Source organism: Camelus ferus, chromosome 12 (assembly GCF_009834535.1).
Source record: "Camelus ferus isolate YT-003-E chromosome 12, BCGSAC_Cfer_1.0, whole genome shotgun sequence".
In the NCBI taxonomy this organism is placed as follows: domain Eukaryota; kingdom Metazoa; phylum Chordata; class Mammalia; order Artiodactyla; family Camelidae; genus Camelus; species Camelus ferus.
The window spans coordinates 18539227-18553814 of NC_045707.1; the positions used below are offsets into that span (position 1 = coordinate 18539227).

The following is a 14588-nucleotide window of genomic DNA, read 5'->3' on the forward strand; positions in this document are numbered from 1 at the left end:
TTATTTTTAGGGGAGGTAATTAGGTTTATTTATTTTTAGAGGTGGTTCTGGGGATTGAACCCAGGTCCTCATGCCTGCTAAGCATGTGCTCTGCCACTTGAGCTATACACCCACCCTGGAATTGGGTCTGCTTAAAACTAACCTCACTGGCAAGAAAGTAAAGTTTGTGTAGCATATCTGGGGCTTTCCTTTCTTACAGAATCACAGAGTGTTAGATATTGAAGGGACCTTAGAGCTCATGTGGAAATTGAGGCTTGGGGAGTTTTAAGTGACTTGCCCAAGGTCACACTGTGCGCGAATAGCCGAGCACATTTAGGCACCATATTAGGTAGCTAGGGCTGCCATAACAAAGTACTGCAGACCAGGTGGCTGAAACAGCAGAGTTTTATTTTTTTACAGTTCTGGAGGCTAGAAGTCCAAGACCAAGGTGTTGGCAGTGTTGATTTCTGTAGAGGCCGCCCTCTGTGTCTTGTAGATGGTGTTTCTCATGTGGTCTTGGCTTCACACGATCCTTCTGTGTCTGTCTGTGTCCTAATCTCTTCTTCTTAGGACACAGGTCATGTTGGATCAGGGCCCACCACTCTGTCCTTGTTTCACCTTAATTATCTCTATAAAGGCCCTCTATCTGAATACAGTCACATTCTCCAGTAATGGGGGGTTAAGACTTCAACATATGAATTTGAGGGGACATGATTCAGCCTGTGGCAGACACCAAGGATCTGGGCCCCCAGTCCAGTGATATTGTACCCACATCAGTGATCTGGTGGATTTTGTTCCTAAATTGGTTCAGTTTCGTTTTGTTTCTTAAAGATGGGGGAATTGTTGTTTGGGGCCAACATGAGATTAAAGAATGTTTTCTGGAGTCAAGGCTCAGTGGGAACCTGAGTGAGCACTGACTAAGGAATCTAGGATTAGACAGACCACCCAACACTGGGAAAAGGAAGCTTCTAAACAGAATCTTTGGACCAGAAGGAACCTTGTGAGGTTAACTTGACCATGTCAGGGGGGTGAGAACTTACCTGATGTATCCGGAGGACATAGGTGTCTGACAACTTTCACGGCTGACAAATTCTTTTGTACGTATAATCAGCATTCCTCATGCTAAGCTCTACCCTCTTCCCTTGCCTCCAATCCTCAGAATTGGATAATAAGAGAGGTTTTCCTTTTTTTCCTTTGAAGCTTGAGCAAGGCTTGACAACTTATTAAGGAAAATTTTCTATTCAGGACAGCCTCTTTCTCTCCTCATCTGAGGCTGGAGGGAGGATGTTAGAGGGGGGGAAAATGCTTACCCCTTTGCAAAAATGCGCTGAGACCTGCAGCCTCTTTCCAGGTCTGGGCCAGCTGTAGGGAGTGTCTTGAGATGAGCTTACTCATAATATGGAACAGAAACAGGGTCTTCCCCTGTTTATTTGAGAGGCTCTCTGATTTCACAGAAATCACAAATGGGCTCCAGTGGGATTGTGGTGCATGGTGTGGGTATGATAAGGCATGTGCCAAAAAGTGGCCACAGCCAGGCAAGGGGATCCATATTATCATGATGGTTGGTGCCTATTTTCTCTGCCCTGGAAAGCAAGCTTGGTCCTGGGTTTTGGAGGAAGCAATTCCAAAAGTATCTAGCTGAAATGCAGAGAGAGCCAGGTGCAGAGTAGTGTTGGGAAGAATACTGGTTTGGAGATCAGAATGCCTGGGTTCTAGCCTCTGTCTGAGCCTCAGTTTCCCTTCATTTACAATGAAGTGGTTCAATCAGGTTATCTCTAAGATCTTTCCAGCTCTGAGACTCTAAGCAAAAACTAGAGGATGCTGGGGGGCAGGGAAGGAATACTCCTTGTAGCAAATCAAATGATGGACTATGTGTCTCTGTGAACCAAACCAGGCACAGAAAACTCTCCATCTTCATTCCAGAGTTGGTGGGGGTTGGGGGAGTGAGGATGTTAGCTGTGGTGTCTCCTCATTTGACAACTCAACCTTTCCCGCAGGGCCCCTGCAGACACACCATGGGGAGCTGTCTCCCTTAAGGACCTTACCCCTGAGGGGATGGAGGCAAAGACAAGATGGGGCAGGACAATGGGGAGGGTGTCTGCAGGATACCAGCAGCCAGGTAAAAACAGAGACATCAGCCCACTATCTGCTTAGTTTCAAACATCAGAATAAAGGGATTCAATTTTAAAGCTTTCATCTGAAGATAATGGATAATGAGATGCAGGATCAGCCTTATGCAGTGATGCAGCTTAAAGCCCCTGGGAAGGCTCTGTTTTTCCCCTCCCCAATTATCCCGCCACTGAAATGCCTTAAGTTCCACCACTAGAGCACATGGTGTTAAGCGCAGTCTTCTGCACATCGCATCCTTTAAATACAAAAGCACCGCTGGGATACTTTATCAAACAAGGCTAGAACCAGAAAAGTAGTGATTAGAGGGGATGCTCAGGGAGATGAGGGGCTCTGAAGATTAATCTCTAGATACTTCTCAGTTTCATGTTGGCTGAGCCTTGTGAGAAAGCTAGACTCTGCCCGGGGAAGTGGGAACTCAAGGACTCCCCTAGAAACCAGGTGCCTGAGCTATGGGTATATTTCCAGTCTTCGAAAAGGGCTGAACTCTAAGTGGTGAGGCTAGTCATTAGGCTGAAAAATCACAGGGGCTGCCAGTAAAGCTGAATTCAGGGAGATGAAAATTCTGAGTGTTACATGAGCTTGGTTTGGCCAGTGGAGAAGCCAGTGTAGAAGTGTCTCACGGAGTCGCCTCTGTATGTCCAGAGGATGCAAAACTATTTCGGAAAAAAATTTTTTTCATTTCCATGGTTATCTGCTGTTTATTTAACCCAGAAGGCATGATTTGGAACCGTTCAAACCTAGCAGATGGGGAAACACACAGCCAGGGTTCAAACCTGGCTAAGCGACCTTGGGCAGGTGACTTAACCTTTCTGAGATTACGTTTCCTCATCAAATTCAGTATAAAGCACCTGGCATATAGTAATCCTCTATAAATGGAAGCTATTATGGTTATGAGTATTGAGGGGGCTTCAGGATACTATCCATGAATTGGAACTGAGTCATGGCGTGAATGATCATCATATCCTGAACAAATCAGAAGCCCAACCCTGATAATTCACACATAATCCTCACACAGGAATAGAATCCAGTTCTTTTACAACTTAATTTGACCCCTCAAGAACCGGTCATAGAAGAAATAGAAAGAATTCTGGCCCCCTCCTAGCAGCATGGAAACCTGAGGTCTCGGGCAAAGATGGCTTTCCCCACAGACAGGATGGGTGGTTGCCTTCATGATATGGTTTAAGAAAAATACCACTCTCACACAAATCTATACTGGGCCACCTGCCATGGATCTGAAATTCCATCATTGTAGCTATGTCTTTCCATCTGGGCAATGGCTCCTGGAGACCGCTACCAAAAAGCACATAGTTTCCTGGGAGAATGTACAAGTGAACACATTGGTGAAGGTTTCCTAACCTGACAGTCTGGCTCTTACCCAGTGGAGACTGGGCTGGGAGTCAGGACCAAGTAAGTTTTGATAGGACTGGGGATATGGAAAGGCCAGAGGCAGACAGTAGGAAAGTGTGAGCAGCAGACAGACACAAGGACTAGAGAAAGAGGAAAAGACACCACATGGGCTAGAGGACCCGCCGAGAATGTCAGCTCTGCCACCTATGGTTTAGAGAGGTAAAAAGTAGATTCAATTCTAACTTCTCTGGTTCACCTTGATATTAACTCTACCCAGCCCTTGCACCCTCCAGCCCAGACTGGCTTCTTTCCCGGAGCAGTTGTATACTTGGGCAGACAGGTGGAGGGCTGGTCTCAGTGTCTGGGCAGTCTGAGCAGCAATACCCAGGATCTCAGTGACAGGCCAAGCAGCTCTGTCTCTGACCAAGACTATCATGACATCAGCTTCACTTTTCCACCCTGGCTTGGGGCCGAGTGATGAGTAACTAGGTTTGTGCTCTGCAGATCCCTGGGACTCCAGGAGGCCTTTTTAGATGGTCCAAGAGTCCACCCAGAATCTGTCATCCAAAAACATATGTCTGGTTTGTGTTTTAATTATAACCTCTGAGAAGGTAGGAATTTATATTTAAATATATATATATATATATACACACACACACACACACATACACATATATGTCTTCCTTCCTTCCTTCCCTCTTTCTTTTCTTTCCAGTTTCAAAAGAGGCTAGTAGATAAGTGAGGCCTTGCATCTCTGAGGTCTGGCCTAAATAATCTGAACGCCACTGATGTGGATGTTACATTTGCAGGACAGGCCACACTCTTACACTTGATTCAGATGTTTTGGCATCAGAGCAGCACAAACAAGTCCTCTCTCTAACCTGGTCTGCCTCTAAACTCTGTGCAAGGCAGTTTCTGCCCCCCAAAGAGCAATGGGAGAAGTAAGAATTTGGTTCCTCCCACATTATCCTAAATATTGCTGTGATGTCAGGGAAGCAATATTAATATCTGCCACTCTCTGGGCCTCAGCTATTTCCTAACAGGGATGGAAAACACTGGGAATGGGAGAGGAGAGTTGGGACTGGGAAGATGTTGGTAAGCAGGTGTAAAAAACCAGGAGGGGTTCTGTGAATGCTCCATCTCTGAGAGGGTGACTTTGTGGATGGGAGGAGGAGAGGAGCTGAAGGGTAGTAATTAGCTTATTATTGTTTCCCCTGGGTGTTGTGAGAATCCCTTAGGAGACACTTGTAAGAAAGCAGAGGGAAGACAGTAAATACACATCTAATGATATGCTAAATAAATTATTATTGTTATTATTATGACTCTTATTATAGCAATTGCAACTTGCTCCTTGCATCCAAGTTTCCACCAGAGATGGGAATTGGTCCCCTTATAGTCAGGCCTCTGCTGCTGCCAAGATGCCCCCAGACTCCCCCCACCCTCAGGAATTAGTGGAGTAATTGGGCAGTGGAGACCAGGCTTCAGTTAACAGCCACTCTCCCGGTTTCTGCAGGAGAGCAGATAAGAGCTCAGCATAAGCCTGCAGGGCCTCTGTCCGACGTCTGTGCTAGGGAACGAAAGAAGGAAAAGGGCTTTGCCAAGAATGGCAGGGCTAGCCGGGACCCAGACTCCCAGAGGGGTCACTGCCCAGGAGGAAATAAAGAGAAGTCATGGCGTTAAAAAAAAAAAAAAAAAGAATGGCAGAGCTTACACTTGGGGAGGAACTTCCTGCCTCCCAAACAAGGAGACCAGGGAGAGCCAAAATAAAGGCAGACAACTGGGGATGGGTCACAGAAAGGTAGGGTAAATAAATATACAAACTAGGGCTCCATAGCCCTAGTTTCTGGGCTTCCTGGCTCCATTTAATCCCTGCCACTGTCAGCAACACTGTGTCCGTGCGTTCGCTGGAAAGAGAGCGGATTATTTTTACCAGCATCTCAAAGGAGTGTGGGACCCAGAAATAGCTAAGGGCCATTCTAGCCCAGGTAAAGGGACCCAAACTCTCTAGGCGAAACAAAGTATGGCCAGTGTCTCTTCATTTCCTGCCTTTTTGCCAAAGACAATTGTTATTTGAAACCCACATGTTCTGAGGTTTACAGTAAACTGCCCCCACCTCCTGGCCAGAGCCCAGACACCTGCTCCGAGTTTTGCTTAAGCAAACGTATGTAAATGCCAGCCCCTCTGCTCTCTCCCTGCATTTCCGCAAGGAAAGCATCCACCATCCCTGTGGGTGTTAGGTGTGTGTGTGGTGGGGGTGGGTTGGGGGAGCTGGGTGTCCAAACCCTGGGTGAACTAGAAATGAGATTCCAGGTTAAACTTAGCCCCCTCTCTGGACCTCAGTCCCTCACCCAGACATTGGGCAGATTGCCTCTAAGTGTCCTTAGGGAAAAAAGGAACCAAATTTGGGAGTGTCCTCCCTGCTCCAAACCTGAGGGGAAGGGGGACCCTTCCCTGCAGACCTGGATCCTCACTAGATGGGGAAACTCTGAACTTACCTATCTCACCCCACTCACTGCCAGTGACCGCCTGTCCCCAGATTCCCAGAAGGAACTATTCTATAGAGACCAAAGCAGGGGGAATGATGACAATTAAGAAATAACTATATGGAATGACCTGATTAGGGGGTGTTACTCTATTAGAAAATTTGTGAGCTTTTTAAAGTTAAAAAACTTTTTAAACATTAATTCGAATCAGTTCGGTAGCATCCTTGGAGCAGGGCTGAGGCATAGAGGCCTTTCCTCCGCCAGGCAAGCTGCCTCCACTGATTTATGTTTGTCTTATTTGTGTATTTCTTAATGGATCAAGTGGTGGTTCCTCTTTGGGCCCCTCAGGCCCACAGGCAGCTCCATCCCAGCCCAAGTCCCAGCTCTAGCTTAGTTTTCATATACTTGGGGGTCTGGGGAGCCAGGAGACTGAGGATGGGGAACCTGCTTTGCCCTCACCCCCATTTCTTGGTTCTGGGTACCTCATTCCACCCCCCAGCCCCCCAACTCAGGCTGGGGCTACTCTCTTGCCCTGGTACTAACCATGACCCCACCAGCGCCCACTGCGGGCAGCTGCCATGTGACCCCCAGCTGGCTTCAGCCGTGGTACCCGGATGCCTGCTAGGCTGTGGTGGCTGAGGAGGGTGACTCCCTCCGCCAAAAGCTTTTGGATTGATTGCCTTTAGGTTTGTTTATTGCAACAAGTATGTACTGGGAGACCCCTTCTGTGTCAGGCAGCAGAGAAAGTCCCTGCCTTGGAGCTCCCATCCAGTGGGCAGCGGTGTGTGGAGGCTGGCGCTTGGCTTTTAACCCCAGCCAAGGGAGTCTCCATGCTCTTCCCAGAATCCTGGAGATCCTGGAAGCGCAGCTGGCCTCTGAGACTGAGAACAGAGGAACTCCTTCACACAAACCATTCAGCAAAGATGCCTGTGACTCCCTAGTTTAAAAAAAATGAAATGGAGTTGGGGGCATCTTTTTTCCCCTGGGACGGTTGGTGGCAGGAGAACTGTGGCTCCCTAGGCTTGGTGGCGCCTGGAAGGGGGCCGGCAGGAGAACCAAGGAGATAAGTAGAAGTGAGGGATAGAGATTCAGGTCCATGTTCCCTGCTCATTAAAGTCAAATTCTCCCCATAAAGGCCCCAGACAGGGCTGTTAGGGAGCTGGAGGGGCTCCTAGGTATCCAGAGAAGGGGAAACCCCAATCTGGGGAGCCACAGAGGAGTGGCCCAGTGGAGCAGAATTAGGCCCCCGAAGCCCAGGCCTCTGAGAAAGGAGAGGTGAGAAGGTCCTCCCCAAAATCCCATCAGAACAGGCCCACTACTGGAAAATTCACCTCAATCCACCAGGCTACCCAGGAGCACAGGAGGCCCAGGTGAAAGCAAGCTGTATTTGGTCACATTACCTCGATTTCCTGGCTGTACCACCAGAGAGATGTGGCAACAAAAGGGCACCCCACTTCCTGCTCTGTCCCTCCCAAATTTCTTCACCTCTGAAGCCCACTCTTTCAGACCCCAAAATTAGGCTTCAAGGGAAACGCACCAGGGGTGAGAGTGGGGCTAGGCAGTAGCTGAGCTGTAGGGCACTAAAAGTCAAACAGAAGGCCCTTTAAGGCCTGCCCGCTCTCTCCCTCAGTGGAGAGCATTCTGTGGGTTGTACAGTAGTTCACTGCCTCCCCTTCCGTAAGACCCAGGCCCTCTCTGCATGAGCCCCTCACAAAACCGGTTTCCACTTTCCTCGGTGGGTGCCGGGCTGTCGTCCTTCCTCCCTGAATGTGCGGAGCCTCAATCTCCTTCCTTTTGCCTCCTCTCCTTGAGGCTTCCTATGCTCTGTTTACCCTTTTGCAACTCCATCCCTCCGTAAGTAAAGAACTCTGCTAGATGATTTCCTAGATGGCCAGATACAGCCTCTCGGTTGGCTCTCTGGAAACATTTCCACGAACAAGTCTCTCCCAGCCCCTGCATATAAATATGCCTGTACAGAGATAGACTGGCCTAAGCCCCAATACACACACATCATGAGATAATTACACCCTTATATACATACGAAAATCTCTATAGAGTTATATTCACAAGCTGTCTATAACTCTAGAGAGATAGCAGCATGTACATATAGGACTATAATTACTTATGTCTATTTTTATAACTATGTAGTTATAAATAGATATGCCTATATATAGTGATAATAATATAGAAATATCTCCGTAGCCATATATGGCTCTAAGTGAATGTTCTAACTACTCTATATCACAATCAATAAGTGTGTATCTTCTGATACATAATTCCAACGATATACATTTATCTATATAGCTGCTCAGAGAGATAAATCTGTCAGGATATCAAATGTCCATAAAGCTGGATGGCTATAAGAGAGCCGTATATTTTCCCATATATAAATCTGGTTCCTGTAACTATTGTATATGCACAAATATAATGGAAATAATCATATTTTCCTCAAGCGTAAATCTGTAAATACAACCACAGCACATTTAGGTATGGTTAGAGATGGAGCAATATTTTCTAGACATCAGTCTGTCAATAGAGCCACCAGTGCCTCCAGAGAGAGTTACAGTGGGAGTTATAAATAAACTCTCCAGATGTGAAGGGATCTGTAGAACTAAGTGTAAACACGGCTCTAAACCGGCCTTCCTTCTTTGTGAGATGTTCCGTGTGAGAGCACAGTCACACAGGACAGGGCGCAGAGGTGTCTGGGCACTGATAGTTTCCCCCTAAAGAGGTCTGGAGGTCGCTGGATTTGGGGAAACCAGGCGGGAGTTGGTGGAGGGCAGCCCAGAAGCCCCTTCCGTGTCAATCTCCTGGTGGCTGGGAGCTCGGGCAAGTGGAGAGGCCTAGGGGAGAAAAATGAAGCAGAGTCTGGCTTGAGTCACTTTCCCTCGTCTTAGGCCCCAAATCCGTGCACCAGGGAAGCCCCGACCAACCGGAGGATCCGAGGCGAGAGAACAGGAGACGCGCGGAGGCTGGGGAGAAGGGGCTACAGGCCCGCCCGCGGAGGCCGAGACCCGGCCGGGTCGTCAGCCCGCGCCGGCCCGCCGGGTGCCCCATCGCCCGGGGCAGCTGCCTCGCCCGGGGTCGCCGCCTGGACCGCAAACCTGGGCCCTCTCCGCGCGCCCCGCACTCTGGCGCTTCGACCTTTGTTCTTGCCTTTTATTGTTATTTTGCCCGATTGGTTATCGCTCCTCCACCCCGTGTGGTTTTCAAATACGAGGACGCCCGCCAAGAGGTCTCTTTCAAATCTTTGCGTGTACACTGGCCTTAAGTGACTCAGTGGAGAGTGCATGTCTCCGTCTCTTTTCAGACTAGATGGGTCACCGGCTGTTGAAAAAGAATCCAAATCTCTGAAAAGGTTTGTGACTTAAAATTTTAAAAAGTTCTCACGCTCATTTGTTATGGTCTTTCTTTCTTTTCCTTTTTAAAGAAAGTTGGCTAATTTGTGTTTTTATATTTCGAGTTTTTTTGCATACAATTGTTTTTAAAGGGAGGGGATTTCGTTAGACCCGAAACTGAAACTGTGGGACGGCTTCCTCCCAGGCGAGAGCGTCCGTCGTATCCCTACACCTCTGACTCCATCCATCCTTCCTCAAATACATAAATAAATAAGATTATCAGAAATTTGTACCTGGATTGAATGAGGCGGACGTGGAAGGATCCAGGACCGTGCTCTTCTCTTCCTTTATGGAAATCCGCTCCGCTCCAAGCCCGGGAAGGAAAATTCAACGCGCCTCAACCCCTCCCTTCTCTCTCTCTCTTTTTTTCCTTTGAAAAGACCCCAGGAAGGCAACTTTCCTGGGGCTACCGGAGCCCCGGGCCTCGCTCTCCCCTCTCTCGGGCGGCCATAGGTGTTTTTCTGCTTCGATCTCTGCCCAGCGGCTGGTCCTCCCGGGCACCCCTGCCGCTCACCCAGCCTGGACACCGGCTGTGGTCATCGCTGCATCCATCTCTGCCCCTGGGCTTGATCCTACACGCTTGGCCCTCTCTTTAAAACAGGGGCTCTAAAGAGTTCCCAAAGCCACTAACCAACCCCCTATGTGGGGTTCTTCCCCTCATCGCACAAAGCAAAAGCCGAGAAAGAGAAGCGGGACAGAGCGGCCTCCTGGCTCTCCCTCTCCTCCTCTGGCCGGAGGACCTCATCTGGGGTGAGGGGTTCCCACACCCAGCCCCCCAAGGGCATAGGAAGAAGTTAACTTCCTTCCTTCCTTTCTTTTCTTCCCCCAGTTGCTATAATCACCACTCCTTCCACTGTCCCCTCCTCAAAATATCTCCTTCTGCATTTTATTGTTACCCTGCTAGGAAGGGATGGCTAACTACTGTTTTTATTGTTATTTTTTATTGTTCTTATGAGTGTTGATTTGTTCACCAGGTTCAGGGGACAGCAGCCTGGCCCAGAGGGAGGCCTGCTTGTCACACGTGCATGTGCACACAGACACACACCCCTCCTAGCACAGTGCACACATTCACAGGTATATACCCACAAATACCTACTCTATTCAGGCTCCTGAACAGCAATTCAGAGGAGGCTGGCATCCTACCCCAGCACACAAACAACACGTTGCCCACGCACACCAGCATTCAGACCCAACCACCATCCCCAGACAGATGCCAAAACCCACACAACGCACTTGAAAGGAAAGGAAAATATGTAAGAACCCACTTGCAGAGATCCCTTCTCTCCCACAACCTGGAGGGGCAAGTCAGGCCTCTGTCTCTTCCCCCTAGTCTCTCTCTCTTTCTCTCTCTCTTTTTTTTCTCCTTGTTTACAGCTTCAGAGAGCTCAAGGCCCATAAATCTTGAGGGGCCTACAGAGGCAGAGCACATTTGTATGCATCGTTAGGACTCGCTAATACCTAAGCCCATTAACGAGCGTGTTTGCGCGTGGTTTCCGGTGTGTATTAACTTATAGTTAAATTCTGGAGGAAAGGGCATTGTGAATTAACATATACCAAATCCATCACGGGCTTTTGTCATATCAGATTAGTCAGCCATGGGTTTGGGGGGGCCTAAGTTGCCTGAGTCCGGGTGTACCCACCCTCTAAGAACTTTCTGGTGCAACCTGAGGGCCTAAGGGAAGACAGGACATTCCAACCCCAGCCCCAGAGATTTAGATCCCCTAGGCCAGTAGCTGCACGTCTTCGGGACGGTGGATGGGCAAGGGACCCAGGTCTGGGAGGCCGGAGCAGGCGGCGGAGGGAGGCAGGCGAAGGGACGTCCCGCCGGCAGTCCGTGGTTGTGCTGGGACCACTCAGTTGGCGGCTGCTGGGTTGTCATGTCTCCGCTTTCCAGGAGAAACCAGAGGAGAGGCAAGTGGAGTCGCTGAACTTTGATTAAACCGAAGAGAAAACAGTAGGGGGAGATTTAAAAACAAAAAAACAAAAAACGATTGCAGGAGGAGGAGGGCGAGAGACCGAGCAAAGGAAGCTAGTCTGGCTCGGAGAGATCTCTGCAAGGGGCTGGAAGCTGGGCCTTGTATGAAGGTCTTCCATTTGCCCACCCCAGCTTCTCCGCCCTAGCCAAGGAGGGTAATTCCAACCCTCTTTTAAAAAGAAAGAAAGGACAAAAGGAAAAGGAAGAAAAGGTAAAGAAAAAGAAAATCCTATCTAATTACACGGCATGTTTCGGCCAGGTGTTCCTGGTTCCAGTGACTCAGATCCTATTGGAACCCCAAGGATCTGTATAATTGGGCCTGTATAGACAGAGATGAAGGATGCCAGTTCTAGAGGGAGGAAGGGGAGGGGAGGGTCCATCTCTAGGGGTCCTGCAGAAAATGCCCAAAACCAAACAAGCGAAATTATTGTGTCCGTGTGGATCTGGTTGCCTATTTAAATAAAGCAATCGGGGTGGGAGTGGAAGGGGGGGGTATACACGGACGGGCCGGGATGGAGCTGGCTGGCAGGAGAGAAACCGCTCCCCCCACCTTCCTTTGCGAGAGCGGCTAAGGGGCCTCCGCGGCGGGGCTCGGGCGGCCGCGCGACGGGCCAGGCCGGGGCGGGCCGGGGCCGGCGGGGGGAGGGGCGGCGGGGGTGGGGGCGGGCCCTCCCCGGGCGCTGTGAACTTTAGCTGGGCCGCCGCCTGTCAGCCCCAGAAAGCGTTAAAGGTGCAGCAGCCCGCGCCAGCCTCCGCAGCCGCCTTTGTACGCGTGATTTATGACTTCAATCTTGGTTCACCGAGAGTTCACACGGCTTTCGCTGCTGTTGAAGGTTAAAAGATGGTCTTCGCTTGACAAGTGGGACTATTGAAAATTCCTTCTTCTTCGTTTTTTTTTTTTTTTTTTAAAGAAGCGAAGAGCGGAGGCTTAGGAGAGAGAGAAAAAATTGGGGGGTGGGTGCAGGGGACAGGGGTTGCAGGTGGGGAAAACGGTAAATCAGAAAAGTTCGCCCCCCGCTACATTTAGGATTTTTTTGGAGCTAGGATTTGGGAGTATATGCGGGGGCAGGGGCGTAATAGGAGGAGCGAGGGAAGGGATTTTGGGTATCTTTGGAGGCCAAAGGAGTGGCAGTTTTAAAAACACAACTCGTGCTTCCACAGTGAATTATCTGGATAACTTGGATCACACCTTACTGATCCTCCTCTTGAGACCAAAAGTGGGGCCAGGGAAGGAGAGAGCTTGGGGTGAAGGGCGGATGTGTGGCCCCCATGGTAGTAGGTGCCCATGAGGTGTGCTTGGCTGACCATTCACGTTGCCGGTAGCAGCTTTTCAAGGGCAACTTTGTACCCATCGATTTGGAAAAGGGTGCTTTTTGGTCCCAATTCTTTCAACTCCCTTCATCCTGCAGATTTAGCCTGATGTGCATATTTGATGCAAATGATAAGGCTGATGGAAAAAGTAGAACTGGGGTTGGAAATCCTTTCTAATACCACATCTCCTTGGTCCCCATCTGCTGGCTCCTTCTTCCTTCTAGCACTTTGAAGAGAGTGGTTCCATGGTAGAGATGGAGGTCAAGGATCTCCTAAAGGCCAGAATATAAGGCCGTTGAGCAGTTGCAAGAAAAAGAATCTGTCCTTCTTGTCAGATTCCCTGAGCGAGAGGAGATTCTCTGGAGCTGGGAGGATGAGCAGCTCTTTGAGGTTCCTTTAAGATATTTATAAATCCCCTGAAGTGGGAATTTGGGATTGTGGGTGTTGGGGAGGGGAGCAGCTGAGAGCTGGTTCTGATGTTGAGTATGCCTCCCTAGCCCTGTTTAGGCCCACCCCCACCATCGTTGATACCTCCCGCGTAGATGTCTTCTCAGGTCCCTCAAACTCTGATCCTGGAACAAGGGCATCCATACCAGAAGGGATGTTCCCTGTTTCCCTTCCCGCATGGAGTTGGAGAGGCCTTCCACCACAATCTGAGGGCTCCTGGGCAATCCCCATGAGAAGGGATGGAGGAGGGGGAAGAGCAAGCTGGCCACACCTTCCTGGGACACCCAGCACCAGCCCCTCCTGCACCCCATATACAAACAGTAGAACAGGCAGCAGGGAACAGGGAGAGCCCAGAAATCCAGAGTCCAGGTTCTAAGGTCACTTTGGCAGGGATGGCCCTTTGGCCTGGGGAAGAACTGAGAGGCAGTGCGGCACTGAGTTTAGAGGCTTGGGGAGGAGGTGGGGATAGCTGTTGGGAGGAATCAGCCAAGGAAGCTAATGAATGTGTTCCAGGTTTGGGTTGAGAAACAGAGGAATGAACTTAAGGGCCTCTAGGAGTAATGGCTGTACCGAAGTCCCTTTCCCACCCCTTCTGACTATGTTCCTCTCTGGAAAATAATTTTAGTGGGCTTGTGCTAATCTGCAAGTCTGGAATAATTATGAATTATTAATTCATAATTAAGACTGTTGATTGTGACCATTGCCCTCCAGTGAGCTCATTGATTTCCTTCTCCTCTGTGAAGCACATGGCAGCCTCTGTTGGCCCCTGTCCTCAGCACAAGCAAACCGAGGCCAGCCCATTGAACTCATCCCCTATGTGGAGTGGTTGCCTCATTACCAGTCAAGCCGCATTGTACCTCACAGAGTATTTGCACTCAATAAACTACCTCCCATTAACTTCAGATTTCAAAGTCTTCTCTACATAGGATTGGCTCCTAGAAAGATGGAGCAGGGGACCGGAATTGAGACCCCAACCAGGGAAGCAGCTGGGCCAAGCTTTGTGTGGAGACAGGGATTAAGGCCTGGTGGCAGGACTCCCAGGTGCAACGCTCAAGTGATCTGGGATCAGGGATGGACACCCTGCCTCCCCTGCCCTGAGGTGATGCTGGCCTCCCTGAGCCTTCTGGGGACCCCTGAAGATGCACCTTTTTCCTTTTCCTGACCTCCCTTTCCCCCAGCCCGCTCCCCTGTAGGAGACAAAGGCTTCAAAATACACTGCACCCTGGGATCCCTGGGATAGCTGGGGACAGGGAAGTGGGATCTGCCAGTTGTCTCACATCTGTAATGGCCTAGGGAGGGAGAAAACTAGATCCCATGAGATAATAGGCCTCTGAATCCCTGCCTGCAGCCCTCCTCCATCTGCACTGAGACACCTGTCTTCATCCCCTCTGCCCTCTTTTCCTGCCCTCTCAAAATGCTGGTGGGGAGGACCAGGCAGCTCCCACAGCTGCACGTAGAGAGAGACAGAAGGAGGAAATGGGGAGAGGGTTCAGATCTCCTACATCCCAGGACTCTTAC

General features: G+C 49.7%; 1 long non-coding RNA gene across 1 annotated transcript; it reads right to left on the minus strand.

The window, feature by feature from the left end:
• Positions 1–366: 366 nt before the first annotated feature.
• Positions 367–11749, minus strand: LOC116667604. The gene is made up of 2 exons (XR_004324512.1): positions 9571–11749; positions 367–8782 (listed from the first exon to the last, which is right to left on the minus strand). It is a non-coding gene; the product is annotated as an uncharacterized LOC116667604 (long non-coding RNA).
• Positions 11750–14588: the final 2839 nt, after the last annotated feature.